Source organism: Gouania willdenowi, chromosome 14 (assembly GCF_900634775.1).
Source record: "Gouania willdenowi chromosome 14, fGouWil2.1, whole genome shotgun sequence".
Taxonomy (NCBI): Eukaryota; Metazoa; Chordata; class Actinopteri; order Blenniiformes; family Gobiesocidae; genus Gouania; species Gouania willdenowi.
Genome location: NC_041057.1, coordinates 34,176,921 through 34,192,598, shown reverse-complemented (window position 1 = coordinate 34,192,598; position 15,678 = coordinate 34,176,921). Strand labels below are relative to the sequence as shown.

The 15,678-nt window shown below is 38.6% G+C and overlaps 1 protein-coding gene across 1 annotated transcript in view; it reads right to left on the bottom strand.

Moving 5' to 3' along the window:
* LOC114475309 (NACHT, LRR and PYD domains-containing protein 12-like) overlaps positions 1 to 15,678 on the bottom strand; it is a 64,071-nt gene that overhangs the window by 40,252 nt on the left and 8,141 nt on the right. The gene's annotated exons all lie outside the window — the stretch shown is intronic.

The following is a 15,678-nucleotide window of genomic DNA, read 5'->3' as shown; positions in this document are numbered from 1 at the left end:
TTATTTTCACTGCTCAGTAACAGATGACGTCATGTCCTGTTGGTCTCAGCATTAGTTCCTATTGGCTTCTTATTCATCGTAAAAGCTGCAGCGCATGCGCCGTCACTCTCTAATCATTAAATATGTGATCAATCTCATGGGTCTGATGAGGATGTGCACTTAAGCTAAACACTGTCAGCTGATTGGTTCAGCTGGAGAGCGTCAAGCTGAGAAGACTTTGATGAAATGGTAAAAGCCAGCATGGTCACGGACGGCTTAGCTGAACCAGGTTTAAACCATAAGCCTGGCTTTACTGAGAACACTTTGATCAAATACACCCCTGGTCTGTTCATCCTAATGTCAATAAAATACTGATTTGTTTTCTCCACATTTGGGTCACGATATTTATCATCACATTACACCAAAGTAGAGCAAGCAAGAAATAATAACAATCCCATAACACTATGGTCTTATCGCGCTAACTTCCAGAATGTATTCAGTATGTGCTGTACTATGATGCTGGCTGACGTCTTAGTGGGCTAAATCACCATGGTAACTTAGGCTAAATCACCATGGTAACTTAGGCTGAACACCTAATCTAGTCTGGACCAGGTTATGAAGTGGATCAGATCTGAGAGAGTCATAAAGCCCCGCCTCCTGACCAATCAGTTCTCTTATAAAATGAGCTGCCCATTGTTAGAAGATCCTGGTTGGTTCAGATCAGACCCCTGAGTTTAGGAAAGAAATATTATTAATGAATAAATTAATCCTTTCATTTAGTGATGACATCTTTTAGGAAAGATATAGATTTATATCTGATGGACTGATCTACAGTCAGCTGATGAAGCCTGTAGAAAAACACCACAATGTTCAAATGTTATTTTCTCCAGTATTGTTCCAATTTCACAGCAAACCTTGTTTGTTGTGGAGTTCTTCCAACTGTTTAACTGCTTGGATTAATGAGATAATTAGCCGAGTCAGCTTCTGTTTGAGATGACATGTTAAATACCAATATCTTTACTAAGGGTAAATATCTTATGTTGTCATTTTTGCACAGATTGTTTATTTGTAGAATACATTCAGTGGGCATCACAAGTAGAATTAAGCAGTTTTATTTCCCATGGAGAGATACTGTATGTAACGTCACCTAAACTTAGGTCAACGGGGAGGGGGTCTATGTATATATTGGTATCGGTTCATTTTGTAAATTTAGTGTTTGCCAATATCGGCAAAAAGCTAACAGAAGTATGTACTTCTTCTCACTCCTGAATTGTAAAGTTGTGTTGAGAATCTTTTTGTTTTCTTTGTTCCTTATGGGTTTTTCTCTTTTAATTACTTTATAATAAACCATTAATTAGTAAAGAAAATATGGTGTAAGGCACCAGGCCTGTCAATTAATTGAGCTCTAGACGTGTTTTCCAGTTTAAAAAAATCTGTTTATTACAAAAATATACTTTTCTTGAAACAATGTTTACTTGAAATGAAATCAATTAACAAAAGTGACCAGTGCTGAGGCTGGTTGGCGGATCTCAGGAAAATAAAACACCTAAAATGTGGCAACAAACACTCACGCACACACACACGTGGGGACGTCAACTCAGGGACTGCACAGCACACAACGAAAAACCCTCCACCAGATACCAGGACCACCACCGTTGGCGCTCAGTAACTGCAAATAAAAGAATCAATGGGAATTTCAAACAGAAGTTGTGGTTATGTGAACCAACAAGGATTAAACAAATGAATGTATAATAAAATAAACCAAATATACAGTAAGCAGACAATAAAGTTATTCACATACAATGTAAAGAATAATATTAAATAACTTAAACTAAACCAGCAGGATGTCCGGTAACCACAGGTGTGGTGTGAAGCCGGAAGGCGTTCTGTGCCCGTCAGAACGATTCACAGGGCAGGTCCGTCCCACATCACAGACATACAAGAGGGTAGATGGATACAGGGTTCCACAGAACCAGAACAGACAATCAAAACAACGACGTGAAGCAAAGCAGCAGTGGTCTCCAACTCGCTCCAATAAACGAGCCTTGTTACACATTTCATTATTAAATTTAAAAGAACGAAGACAGCCAGAGCAGACATGGAGTGTGTGTACCTGTCATATGCAGAAGACACATGCGCAGCAGCGCAACAGAGGAAGCATAGACAGTGGTAGCTCAGAGCTACACTATAAAACAACACGTAAGGGAGCAACGTCAACATTGGGGTCAAAATGAACACATTACGTGGAAAACATACCTTTCAGGTGATTTCACAAGCACTAACGGGGAGTGTGCACTAGCGCAGCAGAATGAGGAGCGGAAAAACTCAGTGACAGCTCCGAGCTGTCAAACCCTAGCGAGGTGAAATTGGTCGAATATAAAACCAATTTCACCTCGCTTCAAACCCTGCAGGCGAATGCGCATTGCAGCGCGGAGAACAAGGACAGTCTCAAACACAGCAAAAACCCTAGGAGCTACAGAACACAACAGCATATAAGTGCTCCTGATCGTGAGGTGTTGCTTATGCAGCTCAGATCATACCTGCTGCGGTGATCGGCAAACGATAGGCGACGGGAAACCGGGAAGTAGGCGGGTCCCTCAGCTGACAGCTCAATGAGGAAATGTCATCCAAAGTTCCCCTTTTATATTGCCCGCCCAACAACGCAACCAATCAGCTCTAAGTAACTGCACACACACAGTGGTGCTGCTACACTTATAATATTCTGTTTACATGTTTGAAATATATGAACAATCCAAATCTAAATATGTGGTTGTGATTTCATACACACCTATGTAGTTGTTTTGGGAGAGCAGGTGGGAGGGTTGAGGCCACGAATATGTCGTGGTTTCTAAGCAATGTGCATTTTATAAACTAATATGACCTTGAAGAATAAAAAATAAAATACTGAGCAACAGAATCAAAACTAAAGCAACGGAAAAGGAACCTCAGATACACACTGAAATTAAACTGAGTGGAACGGAGCATCATAACAAAAGTCAAAGTCCACTCAGTGGCCTTTGAGCTCGCTGTGATGCTGTGACTCCCAAGAGACAGTGCGAGATCCAAGATGTCAGCAACCGGCCGCTGGACAAGACAGACAAACTTTTTCCAAGGATACTACTGCTATTGTTTTTTCACATCAAACGACCTGAATCAACTAGAGGAATACATCGACAAGTGCTTTTACAGGATTTGCAAAATGGACAAAAACTCTCCCGACCTCACCCCTACATCCACTTCCAAAACAACCTCAGGTAATGAAAAAAAGATGCCAACTTTCTCCACAATCCAGCTCAGATTCATCTGCAAACACCCCCTGCTACCCTGAGGTAAGCGACATACTACTTTCTATAGAACAGAAACTCACCGAACTCGACAACAGAATAGCACTTATTGAAATATTACACAGCAAATTCCAATCACTCTGCCAGAGCCTTGAATACAGCCAGGAACAAATAGACACTCTCACCACTGAAAACAAGACACTCAAACAGTCAGTAAACATCCTCACTAACCAGCTCGACTCCACCACCTCTGAAAATAAACACATAAAGGAAACCATCCTCGACCTACAGGCACACGCAACATGCGGGACAATCTTTTTTTTACCGGCATTCCAGAACATCCCGCAGACGACCCGGAAAAAACTGTGAAGGACTTCATGACTCTCCAACTCAAACTCCCTCCAGACACCGTCAAAAACATCACATTCCACCGCGTTCACCGTATGGGTCAGAAAAACTCCACCAACCACCACCCACGCCCGATCGTTGCAAAATTCGAACATTTTAAACAGAAACAACAGGCGCAACAACAAGGAAGACAGTTTAAAGGAACGGACTATGGACTAAATGATCAATTTCCCAAAGAAATCATGCTGACAGAAACAACTTCACCCCATCCACAAACTCATGATTCAACAAGGAAAAAAGGCTGTCATCTCCGATGATAAACTCTACATAAATGGACAATTTTACCAAAATAGGAACAAAACCCCCTGGCTCTTCTAAACCCCATGCTTCCTCACACTATCAAATTAACACTGACTGTTACTTTATCATCCATAATCTCTAATATACAGTATTGCACTATTGCCTCCCTAATCACCCGGACTCCCCACAAAATTTGTCAAATGTTTTTTTTTTTTTGTACCCACACCTCTTTTGTATCTGTTACTTGTGTTCTTTGCTACAATATGTTAGGTTTTTGCATTTGTGTTTTTTTTAAACATTATACCTGCAGCAGAAAATGTTTCATATATGTACAAAATGCCGCGCGCGCGCACACACACACACACACACACACACACACACACACACACACACACACACACACACACACACACACACACACACACACACACACACACACACACACACACACACACACACACAGTCAATATTCATACATGCATACAGACACTCACACACAACACAGAATAACACATTTCATATTCTTTAAAACAATGTTAAAATTCCTAACATGGAACTTAAGGGGAATTGGCTCTCAGGCAAAACGAATAAAAATGATTAATCACCTATCCAAATTACAAGCAGATATATGCTTATTACAAGAAACTCATCTCACTAGCTCAGAGCAAAATAAACTAAAAACATCACAATTCACACGTTTTCTCATCTCACTACAATAGAAGACAGAGAGGTGTCTCTATTCTGATCAATAGTAATCTTTCATTTACCCATAATCTTACAGTTACAGACCCAGAAGGATGTTTAATAATAATTAATATATCAATCAACAATAAACCCATCACTATCGGTAACATATATGGCCCAAACACTGACGACCCATCTTTTTTCCATAACTTCTTCTCATCAATCTCTAATAATTCTAACTGTCCAATCATCATAGGAGGAGATTTTAATACAGTCATCGACCCATCCATGGACAGAAGTAAAAACACAAATAAACGGCACTGGCAGTCATCTGAATCAATTAAACAATTCATGAGTGATCTGGGACTTGGCAATAGTTGCGGCTTCAACATCCATCTACAAAACAATATTCATTTTTTTCACCCATTCACCAGTCATTCTCACGTATTGATTTATTTCTCACCAGCAATTCAATTATTTCAAATATTTCAGAAACAAAAATCCACCCCATCATCATCAGTGATCACGCCCCTGTAAAATTCACTTTAAATAGAACCACACCGCACAGATCTAACACCAGATGGAGCTTCAATACATCCCTCTTAACTGAAACAGAATTTAATGATCTCATTACAAAATAGTGGGCATCCTTCCTAGAAATAAATGATTCCCCAGAGTCATCTCCATCCATTCTATGGGAATCCGGTAAAGCAGTACTTCGGGGCATAATCATTTCATTTTCTGTACACAAAAAAGAAGAAATAAAATTGGAACAAAAAAATCAAAGATTTAGAGGACATTATTAGAAACAACCCAACAGAAGAATCCCATAGTGAACTTAGAAAATACAGATTTAAACTAAATTAAATCCTAAATAAAGAAAAAAAAAAAAAACAAACACAATTCCAGATACACAGACTCAAACAAGAAAACTTCCATCATAACAACAAATCTGGAAAATACTTGGCAAACCAAATAAAACAAAACAAAGAAAAAAATTACTATTTCCCGTATCCAAAACTCAGCAGGGAAACCAACAAACTCACCTGAAGAAATAAATAACATTTTTAAAGAATTATATGCAAATTTATTCTCATCAGAAAATAACCCAAACCAAGAAGACACCGTTTCATTTTTGAATAACATTAATCTACCCAAACTCAATGAAGACCATATATCCACACTAGAAAACCCAATTATGCATGAAGAACTCTCCACTGCTCTGCATCTCATGCCCAACCATAAATCACCAAAAGCCGATGGCTTCCCTGCTGAGTTTTCTAAACATTTTTGATCAGTCTTATCCCCACTTTTTCACAGAGTAATAATTGAAATAAAACAACACTCAAATCTACCTCCACATATGAACACAGCCACAATCTCACTCCTCCACAAACCCAACAAAGACCCATCACTCCCATCCAGCTACCGCCCAATCTCCCTACTCAATGTAGACCTAAAAATAATAACAAAAACATTAGCACATAGAATAAAAAAAATAATTCAACACATAATCCATCCTGATCAGACCGGCTTCATAAAAGGCAGACACTTATCCACCAACACTCGCAGACTCTTTAACCTAATGGAACATTCATCACAGCAACAAAATCCATCTATCATCGTCACCCTGGATGCCGAAAAAGCATTGGATAAAGTTAACTGGTCTTTTCTCATTTCCACAATGCAGAAGTTTGGCTTTGAGGAATCATTTATTAATTGGGTTAATATTCTTCACACTGCACCTTCAGCCACTGTTACCACAAATTGACTAACATCACAATCATTCACACTGCACAGGGGGACTAGGCAAGGATGCCCACTCTTTCCCTCATTATTCACCATCTTCATAGAACCTTTAGCTGCTGCCATCTGACAAAACACAAATATCCATGGAATAAAAACACCAAACCGCCATCATAAAATCAGTTCATATGCCGACGACATACTTCTTTTTTTTTTACAGAAACCACATTTATCACTACAAGAAACAATTAAAACAATAGGAACATAAAAAAAAATTCTAACTACTCCATAAACTGGCAAAAATCTGGGATGTGGCAACCCACGCTCCACCTGTTCCTTTATGCACTGGTTATATCATATATTTAGGTATTCATGTTTCCCCCAGGTTGTTAGAGTTGTTCACCCTCAACTACACCCCATTACTCAAAACAATAACAGACACTCTTCTCCGTTGGATGAATTCAACACTCTCTTTAATTGGCAGGATTGCAACAATAAAAATGACAATCTTACCAAAAATAAATTCTTTAATATGATTCCAGCCAAACCCACTCTTTCCTGGTTCAAATCTCTAAGTTCCATTATCAATAAATATTATTGGAAAAATAAAACACAGAATCAAGCTAACAACCCTGCAAAAACCCAAGACACAGGGAGGTCTTTCAACACCAAACTTCTATCAATACTTCATTGAAAATCAATTACAGTACATATTTAAATGGATCCACCCTCAACAGTCAGATATAATATGGTTAGACATTGAACAAATAGCATGTGGAAATATTAGAATTTCAGATTTACCATTTATCAGCCAATCAATTAAACACCACCCATGTTTTAAAACAATAACAATATCAACGGCTCTGGCAGCCTGGAGGGAATTTCACAAAATCACTGACTCCACTGCAGCACCATGCAAACTCACACCCATCTGGAACAACCCTGACTTTCTAAGCAATAAAAAACCACTTCACTTCCGCACATGGTCAGACAAAGGCATCACACACCTGAAACACATCTTTTTAAACAATGAACTAGTTTCCTTCTCCCACCCGGTCCAGGAGTGTGGCATCAGGAGCTATCAATACCTGGAATACCTCCAAATCAAATCATCCATTAATGCTAAATATAACACTGCAGACTTTGACCTACATCTCTCACGTCCAACTTCAGAATTTGTTAATATAACCTCTACAAAAAAAGACTCCTATCAAAAATGTACAAAATAAGATCTAAACTAGACAGTACATTACCAACAACAAAATGGGAAACAGATTTATTGATTGATCCTGATGCTGACTTCTGGAACCACATCCACCAAAACATCTACTCCATGTCAAAAAATGCAAACCTACAACTAATACAGTAGAAGATTCTTCACCGAACACACCTCACTGGGCAGAAAATGTTTAAAATAGGATTCACTTCAGAAATGTGTAATAATTGCACCCTAAACATACCAGACACCTATACTCACACCTTCTGGCCCCGCCCACCGGTTCAACAGTTCTGGAATGAGGTCACCAAATCACTGTCCTCTCTAATGGGCTGCCACATCCCCATGTGCCCATCACTCTGTCTACTTGGCGACACATCAACAACAAACTTGAATAAACACAACAATAAACTACTCCTCACAGCCCTGACTATCACCAAGAAAGCCATACTCGTTTACTGGAAATCAAAGAAAAATACAAACATCACACACTGGAAAAACTTACTCATAGAACACATCTCACTAGAACACTCACCTACCACCGCTCAAAACTCAGGAGTAGAGCCCCTCTCTGTTTGGTCCCCCCCCTTTAACTTTTTACAAACATGAAATAACAGCCCTGTAGTTTCTTGAGAACCAATTCCCTTATTCCTGACTCATCCAAACCAGAAACCAATTTACATAATACATTAACTCAATTATTATTTTTTGTCTATTTAATTCTCATCTCCATGGCTGCCACATCATGTTTTACTGCACTGTCTTTATTATATATGATGTATATTCATTCTACCATTGTCCTGTATTATATGTAATATTTATTTATACAGCTTGTTATACATATATATATATATATATATATATAAACAGCTGTCAAACCATTTTTCAGTGTGTATATAAAACTCATCTTTGTGTCATTAAATCAACTATTATATGTATTTCGCTATTGTATCTGTTAGGTTCTGTTTATTTTAACCCTTGGGTCCTCTTTTTGTTGTGTCTTTGTTTATTTGGTTTGTGTTAACTCTCGTCTGTGTTTCAGGGATTCCTGTTTGTGGCTCCACCCCTCAGTGATGTCCGTGTGCTTGGCTGGTGAATGATTAGCTCCCTCGTGTTTTCACCCAGGTGTGGCCCATTCCTAATCAGGCCTCCTCCGCTATTTAGCTGAGTGTTTGGACACAGTATGGCTGCTGGATCATTGTTTGTGTGATGTCAGGGTCGTTATCTGCTTCCTCGTGTCTGGTCTTGCTCCCTGTTCCGACTCCCCTGATTTGGATTTGAGTTTTGATTTTGGATTTTGGATTTTTTTAATTAAACATGGACTGGTTCCGAGAACGCTATTCCTGCATCCTGCCTCCTTCTTTCCCTGCATTTGGGTCCACACCAACACCCAATCGTGACAGTATCATGGATTTTATCTATTATATATTGGATTATGTAAATTGTACTTCTTATTTATGTATTTATTTCTCCCCCTTTTTTACTCTATATTTATTTATTTATATATTTTGTTATTAATATATATATAATTTAAAAAAATCCTCTCTTCATCCCGCCCCTCCTGTTTCTCTCTCTCTCTCTCGCACACACACACACACACACACCTGTACTGTAAGAAATTGTAAATACTGTTCCTTGGGTCTATGCTGTCGGGTTGTTTGTTCCTGTGTATTGTCTTGTATGTTGCAAAGCAAAATTAAGAAAAAATAAAAGAAAAAAAGAAAAGTGGGAGGTTAAGTAACTTTTTCATGGATGGTCAAATGAGGTTGTGTTTGAAGGTGGGACGTCACTCACCAGCATTAAGTTATGACGGTGGCACAGAAGGGCCAACAACACAACACAACAGCAAAAGTCACAACACAATGGAAAAGGGGGGATTATTTTCAAAATAAAATACTCCGTGTTCAAGGCGGACTGACGAGGTTACCCAGGGTCCTACAACCTTTAGTTGATAGTCTGTAGGAGGTGGCAGAGTTATTGCACAATGTGATTTATTTTTAGGTTAATAAATTGCGTTATCATTTTATTTGAGGTTGTCATTATTCATCAATACCCTCTTTAAGAAATAACAAGTCCAGTGATGTCCCAAAAAAAAAGTACTTGGCTAAAAGAAAAAGTAGACAGCTAAAACTCGCAGCGAGAAATCACTGTGGTAATGCCGGCACTGCGCGCGACAACTGGGGGGTCGGGGGGCATTTTGCAAAAATGATGCTCTATTTTCTTAGCATGATGTATTTTCTCACCTAGTCTTTGTTTGCATGATACATTTACAAGTTGAAATCTGGTATCCATGGTAATGATGGCAAAGAATTGAGCATCATTATCAGTTTACCTCTTTCCAGTGTAAAATGTACCAACTTGTAGTATAGCAGTAGTATGGTCTCTTAGTAGTAGTCTGTAGAATACTGTCTGGTACTGGAACATATCTGCATGATTCACATCATTTTTGTGTGGTTTGCTTGTAGTTGGTTTTGGTAATATATATATATATATATATACACTAATACAGTACCCGTCGGAAGTATGTATTCATATAGTGGGAGCTTAAGTAGAGTTGAATGTACAAAAAGGTGTACATACTCTGTACTCTGTAGTGTTACAAAGGGGTTAATTTGTGGGTGCAAAGTAAAATAGTGTGTGTGATTTATCTGGTTTAATTCTGTGGGACATGAACATGATAAATGTTTGTTTTTTTTTACTCATTTTTAGATTTTATTCGTCTGGAGTATTTTTCTGTAATGTATGTTTTTTGGAGTCATCATGTGTATTTTTGTATCTTTCTGTTGTGTTTTTGTGCATTTTTTGTAAAATTATAGTTTTTTGTTGCCATTGTAGTGTGATTCTGGAGTCATTTTTGTATTTTTGTATCTTTTCTAGTGTAGTTTTTTTGCATTTCTGTTGTCATTTTTTGTATAAATATTAATTTATGTGTATTTTGAGTCAATTTCATATTTTGGTTGTTGTTTGGTGTAATGTGTGTTTTTGGAGTCATTTTGTGTGTTTTTGGAGGCTTTTTGTATATTTTTGTGCATTTCTGTTGTCATTTTGTGTACTTTTTGTATAAATAGTGTTTAGTGTTTTGTTTTATTGTTTGTTTCATTTAGTGTATTTTTATTATAAATACTGTGTGTGTGCGCGCATGCGTGCGTGCATGCGTGCGTGTGGCTACCTCCATCTCCGTGGGTAATCTCTCACACGCGCGTCAACCGTGCGCATGCACATTATCTGTCACAGGTTGTTGAGAGATAAAAAAAAAAAAAAAGAGACCCGGAAGTAGCACGAAAAACAAAAGTTTTGCAACACCAAAGTAGTAACTCTCTCTCTAAACGTCAAAAACAAACAAAATGAGAGTTTTTGGAGCCTTTTTGTATATTTTTGTGCATTTCTGTTGATGTTTTGTGTACTTTTAGTATAAATATTGTTTAGTTTTTTGTTTTATTTTACTCATTTAGTATATTTTTATTATAAATATTGTGTGTGTGTGTGTGTGTGTGTGTGTCTACCTCCATCTCCTCCCTACATGGGTTATCTCTCACACACACGCGCGCGACTGCACATAATCCGTCACAGGTTGTTGAGAGATTTTATAAAAAAAAAAAAAAAAAAAAAAAAAAGAGATCCGGAAGTAGCACGGAAAACAAAAGTTTTGCAACACCAAAGTTGTAACTCTCTCTCTAAATGTCTCTGTGTGCGTTCAACATGTAGATTTATTCTACACTACACCAGCACTGTCACGCGCACGCACATCAGCCGTGTGTGTTTACATTGTAGCTGCTAGCATCTTAGCACATAGAACAATATAATAAGGAACACTCATAGTGGAGCCGTGATGTGGACCCATCCGCTCACAAAACAACTAGATAGTTTGTGATAAGGTCGGCTAATGTCCGTCAGCACAGCCACCGCCCACAGTCATGGAGACGAAGGAGGAGACATTAAAACTCTAATAGAGTCAACAAATGAAGAACTATCAAAAATCCAGACATGGCTAGATGTAAATAAATTAGCCCTAAACGTCAGCAAAACAAAATTCATCAATTTCGGAAAGAAAAAAATAATAGGAGAAATAAGACTGAAACTAAACATGGAAACAAGTAAAAGAATATAGGGTACTAGGAGTGTGGATGGACGAGAAGCTGACTTGGAAAAAACATATACAAATAGTTAAAAACAAAGTTGCCAAAAGCAGTTACATCCTATGGAAGCTTCAACAAATCCTACATACCAAATCACTTAAAACAATCTATTCTTCACTCATAGCAACGCATTTAAATTACTGCTCCGAAATATGGGGAAATAACTACAAAACGTATCTTGAACCATTATTTAAACTACAAAAAAAAGCTAAGAATTTTACATAAAGCAACACACAACACACACACACACAAATTATTTGAAAAGGCAAAATACCTAAAACTGCAAGAAATAATCCACTACAACACACAAATATACGCATTTAGGGCTTCATCTAAAAAACTACCACATCAGATACAAAAACGTTTCACATACAAACAAAATGCCTATGACTTCAGACATAATAATGTGTTTAGACTAGACAGGGTTAAATCCAACATTGGGAAACACAGTACTGTGTATAGAGCTATCAACCACTGGAATAACCTTGATGCAGAGATAAAACAATCCGAAAATCTGACAAGATTTAAAGAGAAGACACTAAGGATATTCCTACACGCATACAAGATCAACACAGCGACGACATGGAACTCATCAACTGGTCATTGAGCGCCATCGACTCAATCTTCACGAAGAGATGAACACAACAGCACGAACCAGCATGTCCGAAAGACACATACCCAAGTGGATATGTCATGGATGCACAGGGAAGAAGCCAGATGCTCTGTCTCTCTCTGCTGTCAGTGGAAGATGTGGAGGACATCTATATGCTGGGGGTCATGATCTTTGGCCTGCTAATGATGGGGGTATGTGCCTTTCTGATGTATCGTATGCTGAGGCGGCTTTCCGAGGATATCAAGGTACTTCGAAAGAAGAAGAATTTTTCGTTTGCAGAGCTGGAGGAACGTAAACATCTGGAAAAGAAAGCCCGAGTGTGTGCATCAAATTAACGGATGCACACACTTGGGGTATTTGGAAGTCGTTGACTAAGTTTCAGGTCGAACTCATACCGTGTCGGGGAGGTATTCGCTCCACACACAGACCTTCTTTGCTTTTATAGATAGACTAATACAGTGCCCGTCTGAAGTATGTATTCATATAGTGGGAGCTTAAGTAGAGTTGTCAATTATGGCCAAATGAGTATGTGTTTGAAGGTTGGTTGTACAAAGAGGTGTACATACTCTGTAGTGTTATAAAGGGGTTTATTTGTGGGTGCAGAGTAAAATAGTGTGTGTGATTTCCCTGGTTTAATTCTATGGGACATGCACATGATAAATGTATATTTTCATCCTTAGACACTGGTTACTAGGGATGTAACGATTCATTCAACTCCCGATATGATTCGATTCACGATACTGGGTTCACGATGCGATTCTCTCACGATTTATTTTACAAAATGGGACTGTAGACAAATGACTGAAAAATATTCCTTTATTTTTTTTGTGGAAAATACTATACTATTTTTCATTGTCAAAAGAATCCCTTGATAAACTATTCAAAACAATGCAATTTAACTAAAAATAAATCTTGAATGAAATAAATAAAGGAATAATACAAATGAAGAAGAAGCTTATTATTTAAATTCTGGTTATATAGTAAACAATACAAAACTGCACTTTTCTTTTTAAAAGTGCAACTGAAAATATATTTTGTGCCTTAACAATTGGACTAAAAAAAAACAAAAAAAACAGTCATTTTACTGTATTTAGGTCAGATATTTGTTTAGACCAGCAGAGGGCGCTGGTAACCCAGTGGTCGGTTGGCATGCAGATATTTTGCAGTGAAGAAGAGATGCTATGCTAGCAGACAGAGCTAATAGAAAAACGTGACTTTCACAGATATTCACGTAATATTACAGATATTCTTTCGGTGCTAAAGGGGTAATGAATCATTTATGAATATGTTTAAGAGTAGAAGGCAGCCAGAAAGAAAGTATTAGCAGATTTCGCTCGCCGCCAACACTTCTGGACAGCCCTCCGCTGGTTAAAAAAAGTACTGCGATTCAATTTTCACAGCATCGATGTGAATCGTTATACCTATGAATCGATTTTTAACTGCCTTACGATTAATCGTTACATCCCTACTGGTTACAGATGGTAGTCTCAATCTTTGTGCCCTGACAAATGATTAGTAATACAGGATTATATACTCACTAGATCCTTAGACGTGGAACTTTCCAGAGGAACTTTGAGTACCACAAAAGACAGTAGAGGCAAATGTTATCTTGATAAGTGTCTAGGCAACCAGTTAATGAATCCGGGTAATAAAAGATCTTACATAAGGTGTTTTTCTACCTTAGCCTTGGATACTGGAGTAGATCCTGGAAGATCATAAAACACAGTTCTAATCAATGTGAACATGTATGATTATAAGATGCAGAACATAATTCTAATAACAAAGTGTTAGAAATCATTCTGATAATAATATTATAACAATAATGTAAATATCAAGTAGTTTGTATTAAAAAAAAAACCCATATAAGTGGGCCCCAAAGGAAAATCTCGGCCAGGGTGCCAAAGTCACTGAGGACAAACACAGTCAGTATAAATAATAAAATAAATTCCCCTTCATGGAGGTACAACCTCCCCTTATCAGCACAGTCACTCTCTGATTTTAAATTCAATTCTTTTATTTGTATAGCGCATATTACAACAGTCATCTCAATGCGCTTATCAAACTATAAACTTCATAATAAGAAAAAACCCAACAAGATCCACATGAACAAGCATTTAGCCATCTAACAAAATCAACATCGTAAACACCATTAAAGAAACAAACAATTATTTAATATAGCCTCCATACTCTCCCAACAAGATATATCTCATGACACGGCAGCACATCTGTTGTTTGTGTTGGAAACACAGAAACACAGAGAAAAAGACAACAACAACAACTCAGAACAGCCTCAGTGAGGAGCATCCACAAAGTCAATCCTTCCCTTTGTTCCATTCACTGTGAAAAGTAAGAAACATGTTCTGACCTTACCTTTGCTGAAGGTCTGGTAACTCAGGTGTTGGTCTCCCATCTTTTAAAAGCTGTCATTTTTCCCCCCAAAAAAAGTTTCTCTATTGTCTCTAGCGCTGTCATCCTGACTGTAGCGTTATCCCGCCCACTAGCTAGAGAACATAGCAGCAGCGGTCACATGGCATCAATACACTAATGTACTGTGAACTTAAGTATAGCATTTAGCATAGTGCGGTTACGTCCAAAGGCAGCTCTCTACGCTGCCTTTGGACGTAAATGGTTGTCATCTTGGGGAACTGACTGCGCATGCGCAAACATGGAAAAACACGCAATGGGAACGGAGGCAGAGGAGCAATGTGCCTTTGGGAGGGGGTGTGGCCTCCCTCTGCCTTAGATTGGAGTGAGACTGTGCAGCTGTTCCAGGAAATATTGCTGTTTAGTAATTTGGGCTCTGAAACGCACAAAATGCGGACACTTTCAAACTTATAAGTACTGTAGGCTATTGGAAATGGAAAAATAAATAATTTATAATTATAATTAAAACAAATAATCAAAATAGCAGTTCACCCTTGAGTAGGCACTGCCTACCTTGACGGTACATCACTGACAACATGGTAGTTTTGTGTTGGGTTAATGGTGCACTAATCATCGCAATAGTTCAGTTAAACGTGGATTCTTCAGTAAGGGAAGTGAACTAGTCAGATCTGTAACTTCAGTATAAGGATTGGCTCTCAGGGTTGGGGGTGTGCGCAGGGTCGCCCGTCCAACCAACCCCAGCCATCGCGCTGACCCTTGGTGAAGGGGGCCGAAGCCAAGGAGTAGGGGGGAGCACCACCGACGCGATGAGGAAGGCCGGGACTCCAACGGCGGGGAGAGGAGGGCGGCGGTGGCAGCTGCACCTCCAGCCCATAGGCCGTAGCCGCGGCACGAGCCCAGCCCTGAGAGCAAATCCTGATCCCGAAGTTACAGGTCAACTACTGTCTGCATACACAATCAATAGACAAGGGAGGCTGGCCCCACTGA